Source organism: Sinohyriopsis cumingii, chromosome 17 (assembly GCF_028554795.1).
Source record: "Sinohyriopsis cumingii isolate HCF-2022 chromosome 17, ASM2855479v2, whole genome shotgun sequence".
NCBI classification, from domain to species: Eukaryota; Metazoa; Mollusca; class Bivalvia; order Unionida; family Unionidae; genus Sinohyriopsis; species Sinohyriopsis cumingii.
This window is the reverse complement of record NC_142977.1, coordinates 15,153,889-15,166,107: the sequence shown is the minus strand read 5'-3', so window position 1 is coordinate 15,166,107 and position 12,219 is coordinate 15,153,889.

The following is a 12,219-nucleotide window of genomic DNA, read 5'->3' as shown; positions in this document are numbered from 1 at the left end:
ATAGAAGTAAAATGCTAAATAGGTTTATTAAGGTTGAAAACTGTATCCTGATTCAGCCGAGTTTTACCACGTATTTCAAACTTAGCCCAGTCGGCCTTTTTTTTATTATCTCCCATTGTGGAATTGCTTCATCAGTTGTAGAGTTAATATTTTCAAATTAGATTGGAAAGTGATCATTGCTGTGAAGGTAATCAGCGACCTTCCATTCATAGTCCAAAAGCAACGAAATAGAACAAATTGTCAAATAGATAAACTTGTATGTACCCGTTCCTTGGTGTAGATATGTCGGTGATTTGGTATTATATAGATACAAATCGTGTCTAGAAATGAAGTCTTCTACTTTGTGGCCTCTGTCACTTATGTAATTTGATCCCCATAAAATGTTATAGGCATTAAAATCCCCGAGTAAGACAAGGCCTAGGGAAGTTGTTGAACAAGATTGTCTAATTCGTTTGGTAATAGGTTAGTGTTTGGTTGTAGGTAAATATAACAAAATGTAATCACTCGATGTAGAGTGACGCTTACACCAATCACTTACAAATTTGTGTTTAAAGGGATGACGCTTTGAGGGGCTCTATTCACAACAAAAGAAACTGCTCCTGAGGCCCTGTCAACATTTTAAAAGTAGGTGTTAAACAAGGAGTAGTTGTTAAGTGTGATATTATCAGTGTCTTTCAGGCGGGAAAATATCACTAAGAGTTGGTTTTAAGTGCTGGACAGTTCCATTGTATGATGGTGTTCTCCATTATTAGTTTAACTTATAGATTGTAGAGCTAGGTTAGACGTTTCGCGGAGGCAATCTCTGTGGTTATTTCTCTGGAGGAAGTACGTGGGTGTATTTTATGTTGGTACGTCTGGAGTCACCTTGAGGGCATGGAGCAGTTTCTTCTGCATCCATGCTCTCAGTGTCTGCAAACCTGTTATAGAGTTTGAATGTGTCATCTGACCCCCATTTGCTGCCTATTTCGTTGAGATTTTTTTATATTCCTTGGTGATTTCGGTAGTTGGGTATTATTGAAAGTTGTTTGAGTAGATGGCATGTTTTTCTGGGATTGCTAATTGGGGTGCTAGAGCTTGATGCTGAATCGGGAGGATCAGTCTGTGTTTGCGCGTCCTGGTTTGTTTTGGGATTGGTTTTTTCGACAGTTGAGAAGGATGGGCCTGGAAGGGATGTTTTTGCCTGTAAATTTGTATTTAAGGGAATGTCGCTATGAGGAGCCCTATTGTTTAGAATAACGAAAACTCCTCCTGAGGCCCTGTCACCAGTTTTTGAGTAGGTGTTAAAAAGGGAGTAATTTTTAAGTGATGTTGTCCGTGTCATTTAAAAAGGTTTCCTGCAGGCATAGCACTGCAGAATCATTTTCGTTTAAAAGCAGAAGTGTGTCAATGTAGTTGGTTTTAAGTCATTGGCATATCCATTGTATGCAGCTGTTCTTCATTATGGATCTTTTTAAATCGGAGTAGATGTACCTAGGTTAGACCTTAAGCGAATAAATATTCGGTTTATTTGACTGGAGGAAGAACAGGATTTAAATTTTTGGTTGTTTAAATGTTTGGTGATTTTGGCGGTGGAGTGTTGTTGAATGTTGTTTGAGTCGATACTGAGTTTTTCAGAGGTTTATAACGCGGAATGTTTGAGCTGGAAGGGGATTCAAGTGGGATTGTTTGGGTTTGGCCTCTTTCGTTGCTTTTGGATTGCTTTTTTTTAAATTGCAGTTGAGAAGGCCGGGCCTGGGAGGGAAGGTCTAGCGTGTACAAGCTTTCTAGCCTCTGGATAGGGGATGTTGGAGGTGTACTTAACCCATGTATTTCTTCCTCCTGTTTCCAGGTGTCATAATCCTTTGAATTAACATGGTGGATCTTTCCACAGTTGACGCAATGCGTAGTGGATCTGCACTCGGATTCCCGATGAGAATGGTCTCCGCATAGGCCACATAACTAGTTTCTCGAGCATCGGTCTTCATGACGGCCGTATTTTGTACATTTGAAGCATCGAAGGGGATTTGGTATATATACCTCAACCTTGACTTGTAAGAATCCAACTTTGACCACTTTAGGTACTGATGGTTTGTTGAAGGTGAGTACAATGGTGTTGGTGTCCTGCAGATTGTTGTTACGTTTAATACGTATTCAACGGACTGCAGTGACACCTTCGTGTTTCATTCCTTCAATGATACCTGTGTCGCTGACTATAGCCAAGTCACGAAAGCGAATCACGCCTTTGAACGCATTGGCTGTTGTGTGAGCGAATGAGGTCACATGATATTTTCTGGTTGACCTCGTCGCTTATACTCAACAAGAAGGCAACCAGATTTCAACTTTTTAATACGTTTTGGTGCGCCGATCTATCCCGTTATTGTCTTTTCAATCACAAAGTGACAGAGTGTGGCAAGTGGTTTTGAGACATCAGATGGTATAACCTTGAAGCGTGGAAATGACTCCACACTACATGGTTCGTCATTTGACTCACATCCAGATTTGTATGCGTTTGTGTTGATTTGTTTTGAAGTGTTTCATGTTGGCTTGTTTACAGTTCAGCACACGTGCTTCCCGCCTACCATAGCGCCCAACAAGGCAACATTTTTCAAGTGTCAGGGATGCACAGATGTTATACTCAGTCGGTAAAATTCCCTCCCGTTATGCGACCGCCATCTCAGAAGTCTTCTAAGACTTGGGGAAAGGGAAAGCTAAAGTGATAGACTGTAGGGGCAACGGTGGTATCAAGAGAGATACAAAGGAGAAATATAAAGAAAGTAAGCGAGTAAATAAAGACTTCGTATGGCTCGGCGTGAGCAGCCGATCAGTCGAGACCGAGCCCATCACGACCACCTGTCTAGAAGAAGTAGAGGCCAAAGCAGTGCATTGCATCGGAAGGCCTCTGCTCAACTACCAGGATCCTTTCCTCCCCCGACACAGGCTGCAACCCACGGCAAACAGGTTGCTCTACTTATCGACTCTTATGACACGTAGTGAGGACACGTCGGGCCAATTATACAGCCCCAGACCCACATGGGGGAAGATACCAGACACAGTTACCGCATCAAACATAATGCACATTGTACTGATCGTGTGGAATGGAGATCGAAGCAATCTATCATAAAGTAAACGCATTCATATTGGTTTTCACCCTTTAATATATAGGAGTGGGTAAGATAAGAATGACCAATGCTAATTATTGCAATGACTACCTCGTCACTACGGATGGTTCTGTAGGAAGGAGGCCAGTTCTCCTAGGGTTGATTTGATCGCATGGAATTTATTATGCACAGATTCATTGCATGATACCTGCCATTTACTAAATAACTATCATTTGATACTAGGGCTAAAATCAATATATGTTGTGTTGTTTTTAAATTCGGTGTAGGAGTCCTTTATATTGAGTTGTGAAAAATGGATAGAAAGTGGAAGGATTCATCTCGCATTTCTTTTCGTTGTGCAGCGTTAATAGCACTTTGTGTTGTTTTAAGTAACCTGGGAGGTTTTCGGAAACGGAGATGTTTTGAATTTTTGCAAAGTCAATTTTTGTGTCGTAAAAGCTGGTAGATATTCTAATGCAAGAGGTGGTCACGACATTTATTTTGTTTTGGTATGTTTCGTATTTGGACTGGAATACAGTCATAAAAGCAGGATTCAAAGGGTTGGATCTTAAATAGAGGGCTTTCACACGCGGATGTCCTAAATGCACCCAGGTCGAGTGCTATTGAACGGTGATGGATAGTGTCAAACATCTTAAGTACGACTTTCCGGGTCTGGGTTGATGTAGTCAGCTAGCTCAGCTGGTCCACCTGTGTCCAAATCAGAAAAGTGGATAAATATACATAGTCAAACAGGGTCATTTTACAGCGACAAGAACTCTAGTATGTTGACAATGCAACAGTGTTTTTCTATAACCCGACAGGTGCATCAGAAACCCGACTTCAATAATTAAACCTAGCCCTATATTTAAAAGCTGTGTTTTGATATATGTACAGCCAAATCCGTCTCTTGCTGTTTATGCATATACTATTTTGTAGAGATGTAACGTTCAATGGTAAAATTTGGAAACAACTTAATCACCCTCTTATTCTGCATAATGAGTTCATGATGATCGTGATGGCGACGACAACGGGTTATGGTCCATAGTTATTACATCTTATTGTTTACATAAAACTTTCATATATATATATATTTTAGGCAAGAAGAGTGACAGTTCCAATGACCCAGATTATGTACCCAGTGTCACCATGGGGTATACAATTAGCACTGCCAATCCAATGTCATCCGCCGCCTCTGATGCGGTAGGTCGTGGGTTCGATCCTCGGCCGAGTCATACCAAAGACTTACAACAATGGTACTAACAGCTCCCTTGCTTGGCGCTCAGCATTAAGAGGTTAGTGTTAGGACTGGTTGGTCTGGTGTTAGGGTAATGTGACCGGGTAGGACATCATGCTACATGTCTGCGGCATGATGCCCCAGCGCAAGACATCTCTGTCGCATTTTTATAGCTATGTTTCTTTTCTGAGTATTTGTTGTGGGTTTCTCTTACATTCTCATCAGTCTTTTTACGAGATTATAATTATGTTAAGAAACATAGATGACTGTCACAGGTGTACTACTACAATAACAACCACTATTAATGATTATAATGGTGAGGAATTTGTTTTATTAGGACATTAAGTTTATCGTTATGTTGTTGCTGGGTATTGTGGCATTTTATTCGGGTTATTTATTCAATTCCTCAGAAAACCTTTGATGAAGTGATTCCAATTCTTGAAGAATCTTGGATCGTTGTGGAAGTTTTAACAATGACAATATTAAGGAATTTGTTTTGTATCTAAATGTGTTTATTCTTGTGAAAATTGTTTATTTGAATTTTTCTTGAATTTGTTTTGTGTGTTGACATCGTAATATATTTTCTATGTTCTTCTTCGAATCAATGTACTAGTCCAATAATTGTGGTATAGCTAGATTATCCAGTAAAGGTTAAATTGGTGCAGATATATAAGTACTTAGATATCCAAGTATTGTAAACGGCGAAGACGAAAAGAGCAAACGTTGTTTAACGAATACAATACAGGTATGCTTGCAAGTGTGCATAAGCAAATAAAGATGGATTATTGGGTAAAGTACATTCGTGATAATTAACCTGACATCCTCAAACTTTCTGCCTTCTCGCACTGACAGAGGAAATGTTTTGTTTGTCTGCATTTTTATAAAGAATCATAGACCGTTGACAGAGTGATTGTACAACTACCTATACATCTACTACGACTATTGCAATAACTACTATTAATAACAACAAACTGATTTGATTATAAATTATTTTTTAACACCAAGTAACCTTTCAATTCTTTATAGCGTGTGCTTTTATTCTATCTACTCAGACAAAGCCTGTGTACGGGATTCCGATTCTTCTAAGAATTATAGATTTCGGTGGCAGATGTAACGGTAATAGGAATAAAACTGAATTCGATTTGTTTTTACGTTTATCCTACGAGCTTTCTATTTTGTTTTGCAACTGGAATGTTTTTTTTTTATTTCGTTTTCTGAGAATCAATTCATTACACTGCTCGTTGTTATAAAGCAGAAAAAAAACTTATTTAACAGTCAACTGACCGTCCGCAGATAAGGATATAAACTTAATATTTCTGTGTTATCCACCCAAATAAACAGGAAAAAAATTGAGAGCTTTTGTGGTCTTTGTTTACCTAATTTTGGTTTTCGGTATTAGTTTTCTTTTGATTAATATTCCATCAATTTCTGTAATGCATCTTAAGCTTACAAGAGATTTACTCATTTTAAAGCATCAATAACTTCTTTATCAACTCCGTGCAGATGGATTATATTTTTAGTCTGTTGCTATTTTAGTATGAGGAATATTATGTTTGAAAGTAACAATGTAACATTTAATTTATGGTACTGCGTTGTTTTACAATCACAGAAAGGCGTGGGTTAAGGAATTATCTTTTCTGTCAATGTTCGTTTCACCGCTGTGTTGGTTAGGTTATTACATCGGTTTTTATATGAAAACTTTATTTATGGAAATCAAGGCTTTTAGCAGTGAACAAAACCGACGACATTGCAGGATTTCAAAACGGGATGTTGTTTTTTCCTATCGAAGGGGGCAGAGACAATTATGTCAAGTAACAATAACCCATAAATAAGAAGGAATTATGCAAGGTATGGTTGTAAAAATTGAAAGATAATTTGAAAACAAATTGACGAATGCACAACTCAAGGGACTCCTCTCGCCATAAAATGATTAAGAACAAACTTTGTAACAAAAACGTGCAGTATATGTATTTAGAGAGAACATGATTACTTTATTGGGTTCCCCACAATAGTCACAAGCGTTTGAGTGACAGACCCGTCGCCGGAACAAGCTCAAAATGTTTCCCCTTACTTCTATGCGGTGGGTTATTTCAAACCATTCCTGGTTCAGAGGATGCGAGCATCAACGCCCCTGTGTCAGATGCAAAACACTGGACGTTTGCTAAAGGAATACCCAAGACAATTACAAAGAGCACAATATACAGATTCTTTGTAGAAAACGCAGCAATCACCTCAGCTGGAGTCAGTGGCAACGAAATGAGTGAAGGGATACAAAATAAAGGTGTCACTGCCACTCGTAGAATTTGTTTCAAACATAACAACAATTTGCAAGACACCAGCACCATTATACACAACCATCAACTAACCAACAGTACCTAAAGTGGTCAAAATTTGACTTTTATACGTCAAAGTTGAGATATACATACTAAATCTTTTTCGATGCTTCAAGTGTCAGAAATAATGCCTTCATTACAACAGATGTTTGAAAATCCAAGTATGCGAACGGTGCCGAGATCCTTTCCATCGGGAATCCGAGTGTAGAGTCATTCTGCATTGCTTCAGTTGTGGAAAGGAGCACCACGGCAGTTCCAAGGATTGTGAAAGGTGCAAACAAGAAAAGCAAATAAAAAGTTCAAATTACTATTCTAACATCCCTTATCCCAGAGGTGTGCAAACTTTCCAGTGCAAGTGCCGCATACACAAATTTACACCTTGTCGCGGGCCGCATAGTTCATTAAGTAAAATAATTAATATTTGAAATAGCAAAAACAAAAGGTTTTTCTAAATAGCATCTAATTAATTTTCAGTTGTAAATATGTTGTTAATATTTGAAAACTTAAACTTAAAATTTAAAAGAAGCACATTTATTTGATAAACAGAGTAACATAAACAGAGTCAGTGCGAATGATGACTTGTGCCTAGGCCGCATAAAAACCCTTGGCGGGCCGTAGTTGCCCACCCTTGCCCTATCCAGAGGCCATAAAGCCTGTTCAAGCTAGATTTGATTTGATTTGATCTGATTTTTAACGGCGCATCAGCACTGTAAGGCTATTTAGCGCCAAACAAAATGTTATATGTATAATCTTTTAAAAATTATGATAAGTCTCATATCTATCAGCGATATTAAAACACAAATAGTTGAAATTAAAACGGTAAAATGGTAACGGTGCAAAATAAAGCTTCCCGATCAACGGGGGATGTAAATGTTGTATGTTAATGAAAAATGATGAAAAGGTATTAAAAAGGGACGGTATATATATTGCATAAAACTGCACAAGGTGACAGCATAAAAGTTAGAGTTTAGAGTAAATATTTACTGCTTTTAGAAACTCTATAATACGAGTGATGTTTATAGTATCAAAAAGTTCTTTCATGTCATGCACAATGTAATAACGATCGCGCGTAGGTTGCAGGTCAAAGCACTCTATCATAAAGTGCTTGACAGTGAATGGTTCATTACAAAAAACGCACTCTGGTGGGTCTTCACCTTTTAGTATGTGGGTGTGGGTGATATAAGTATGACCAATTCGGATTCTTGCAATGACTATCTCCTCCCTACGAATGGTTCTGTAGGAAGGAGTCCATTCTCCTAGAGTTGGCTTGATTGCATGAAGTTTGTTATTCACGGCATCATTCCATGATGCCTGCCACTTCTGACGAAAGAACTTTCTAATACAAGGTTTAAAATCAGTATACGGTATTTTAAAATCAGATGGTTCTCTAGTAAGGGCCATTTTAGCAGCGCGATCTACTTTTTCGTTACCTTTAATACCAATATGGCTAGGTAACCAACATTATATTATATTGTGGGAGACACTCAACTCGGTATTTTTGACGAGTATGTTTTTCAATAATGGGTTCTCCAGTTTTCTATTGTGTAGTGGCTGGAGTACTGACAGCGAGTCGGAGAAGATGATACAGTTTGAAATACGGTTCTTTTCTATATGTTGCAGAGCAAGGTCTATTGCTCTGATTTCGGCTGTAAAAATTGAGGCTCCATTTGGTAAGCGAACTTGCGTTGTGTGATTTCCACAAACAAAGGCTGCAGCAGCCTTTTCCTCATCCTTTGATCCATCAGTGTAAATTCTTGTGTAGTTTTTAAATTTGGTGAGGAATTCATGGCAAGAGTTGTGGAAGACAGAAGGGTTTGTTTCGGATTTTTTTCCATCGTGTAGCGTAAAATGTAGTTTTGGTTGTTTAATTAGCCAGGGTGGTGTTTCGGAGATAGACGTTTTCTGAATTTTAGAAAGATCTATATTTGTAGTGTCAAGGCTGGATGATATTCTAATGCCAAAGGAAGGTATGGCGTTTGGTTTATTTTCGTACAAGGTTTTGTATTTGGGTTGAAAAACAGCCGAAAAAGCAGGATTCAGAGGGTTTGATTTTAATTTGAGTGCATACTGTGTGGAAAGCATTTCTCTGCGAAACGATAACAGTGGTTCGTTCGCTTCAGCTAGTAGGCTTTCACACGGGGATGTTTTAAATGCTCCCAAAGCCAGTCTTATTCCCTGGTGATGAATTGGATCAAGCATTTTAAGATACGATTTTCTGGCTGAACCATGCACAACGCAACCATAGTCCAGTTTGGAGCGAATAAACGTTCTATATAAATTCAGGATGACTTTTCTATCAGCACCCCAGTCAGTGTGCGCTACAACTTTAAGTAGCTCAAGTGCTTTTAAGCATTTGGCTTTCAAGTATTTTAGGTGTGGAATAAAAGTCAGTTTTCTGTCAAAGAAAATACCTCAAAATTTTGCTTCATCACCAACTGGAATAGGTGTTCCGTCCAGCGTGAGTTTAGGTTCATCGTGGTGTCGTCGTAATTGACAGAAATGCATGCATACCGTTTTTGATTTCGAGAATTTGAAGCCGTTCGTACTAGCCCAATTTTGAATCTTGTTGATATTTTGCTGTAGTTGTCTTTCAATTGTATGCATGTGCTTTGACCGATAACATATGAGAAAATCATCAGCAAATAGTGAGCAATCCACACCAGGAGTCAAACACTTGGTGATGTTATTAATTTTGATATTGAAAAGAGTCACAGATACAATACTGCCCTGGGGCACACCCATCTCTTGCTCGTGCAAATCTTAGAGAGTAGAGCCCACTCGTACCTTGAATTCTCTGTCTGAGAGGAAGTTGGATATGAAAGAGGGCAGACGGCCGTTTAGACCTAGATCGTGCAGGTCTTTTAGTATCCCGTACTTCCATGTTGTGTCATAGGCCTTTTCTATATCAAAGAAAACCGCTACTAAATGTTCTTTCTTGATAAATGCATCGCGAATGAATGTTTCTAGTCTAACCAGATGATCGTTGGTGCTCCGTCCGTAACGAAAGCCACTTTGGAAAGGAGATATTAAATTGTTAGTTTCGAGGTATCATACAAGCCGAGAATTGATCATTCGTTCCATTGTTTTGCACATGCAGCTTGTGAGTGGAATAGGTCGATAGTTGGTAGGATCTTCGCTATCTTTACCGGGTTTGGGAACTGATATTACTGTTGCTTCTTTCCATATTTTAGGTAGATTACCAGTAATCCATAAATCATTGAAGAGTTTCAAAAGAGATGTTAAAGATAATTCTGGAAGATGTTTTAAAAACTGGTAATGTATTTTGTCAGGCCCAGCGGAAGTATCATGGGCCTTGTCTAAAGCCTCCATAAGTTCTGATAGTGAAAACAGTTGGTTGTAGCTTTCCGAGTTGTTGGATGTGAATTTTTAACATGACTTTTCTTTCTGAGTTTTCAGTTTTTGGAAGGCTTCGGAATAATTAGATGATGAGGAATTTTTAGAGAATGTATCAGCAAGAACATTTGCTATGTCATGTTTTGAGCTAAAATTGTTATTGTTCAGTTTCAGATGTCGGAAAGAATTGTGTTTTCTCTTTCCGTTTATTTTGCGGATCGTGTCCCAAACTTTCTTAATTGAGGAACGAGAGTTTAAAGAGGAAACATATTTCATCCATGATGCTCGTTTACTTTCTTTGATTGTGCGGCTAGCTTTGGCTCGGAGAATACGATATTTACTTAAATTCTCGGGCGTCGGATGATTGTTAAATTTTTTCAAGGCTTCTCGGCGTTGCCGTATGGCTTCCTTACATTCCTTAGTGAGTCAAGGTGTTAGGGTTCTTTTACAGTTTTTTGAGGACTTGGGGATAGATTTTCCTGCAATGTCGGTTAAAATAGATGTAAAATGCTGAATGGGGTCGTTAACATTGAAAACTGTATCCTCATTCAGCCTAGTTTTACAGAGTGTTTCGAACTTGGCCCAGTCGGCCTTCTTTAAATTCCATTGTGGAATTACTTCATCAATTGTAGAGTATGATTTACAAGGGAGATTGGGAAGTGATCGCTGCTGTGAAGGTCATCAGCGACCTTCCATTCATAGTCCAAAAGCAGCGAAGGAGAACAAATTGTCAAATCGATGCATGTGTATGTGCCCGTGCCTGGGTGTACATATGTCGGTGTTTTGGCGTTATATAGACACAGATCGTGTCTAGAAATAAAGTCTTCAACTTTGTGACCTCTGTCACTTATATGATTTGATTCCCATAAAATGTTATGGGCATTAAAATCCCCGAGTAAAACAAAGGGTGCGGGAAGCTGTTGAACAAGATTGTCGAGTTCGTTTGGTACTAGGTTAGTGTTTGGTGGTAAGTAAATAGAGCAAAATGTATTCACTCGATGTAGAGTGACGATTATAGCAATGGCTTGTAAATTGGTGTTTAAATAAATGAAGCTATGAGGAGCTCTGTTGTTCACAATTACAGAAACTCCTCCTGATGACCTATCAACATTTGGAGAGCAGGTGTTAAACAGGGAGTAGTTTTTAAATGTGATATTGTCCGTATCTTTCAAGAACGTTTCTTGAAGGCATAGTACCGCAGGATCATGTTCGTTTAAAAGCAGGAGAATATCATTGTAATTTGCTTTAAGTCCTCGACAATTCCATTGTATGATAGTGTTTTTCATTATAAATTTAAATTAAAGATTGTGGAGCTAGGTTAGACCTTTCGCAGTGGGAATTTGGTTGGTTATTTCTCTGGTGGAAGTACGGGTGTGAATTTTTTGTTTGTAGGTCTGGAGTTCCCTTGGGCGCATGGAGCAGTTTCTTCTGCATCCATGCTCTCGATGTCTCTAAACCTGTTATAAAGTTTGATGGGGTCAGCTGACCCCTTTTGTTACCTGTTTCCATGAGATTTGTTTTTGTTTTTTGGTGATTTCGGTTGTTGGGTATTGCTGAAAGTAGTTTTTGTAGATGCCGTGTTTTTCTGTGATTGGTAATGAGGGGTGTTTGAGCTTGGTGTTGAATCGGGTGCTTGTGTTTGTGTTTGAGCGTCCTTCGTTGTTTTAGGATTGCTCTTCACTACAGTGGAGAAGGATGGGCCAGGATGGGCTGTTTTCGCCTGTACAAGTTTTCTAGCTTCTGGATAGGGGATATTTATGTATTTTACCCTCTGAATTTCCTTCTCCTGTTTCCAGGTATCGCAATCCTTGGAATTTGCGTGGTGCTCTTTCCCACAGTTGACACAATGCGGAGTTGCTCTACAATCAGATTCCTGATGAGAATTTTCTCCGCATCGGCCACATATTTGGTTTTTGAGCAGCGGTCTTCGTGATGGCCGTATTGTTGACACTTATAACATCGAAGGGGGTTTGGAATGTATATCTCAACCTTCACTTGTAAGAAGCCAACTTTGACCACTTTGGGTACTGTTGGCTTGTTGAAGGTGAGAACAATGGTGTTGGTGTCCTGTAGGGTGTTATTACGTTTAATACGTATTCTGCGTACTGCAGTGACACCTTCATTTTTCATTCCTTCAATGATATCTGTGTCGCTGACTCCAGCCAAGTCGCGACAACGAATTACACCTTTGGATGTATTGAGTGTGGTGTGAGCGAATGAG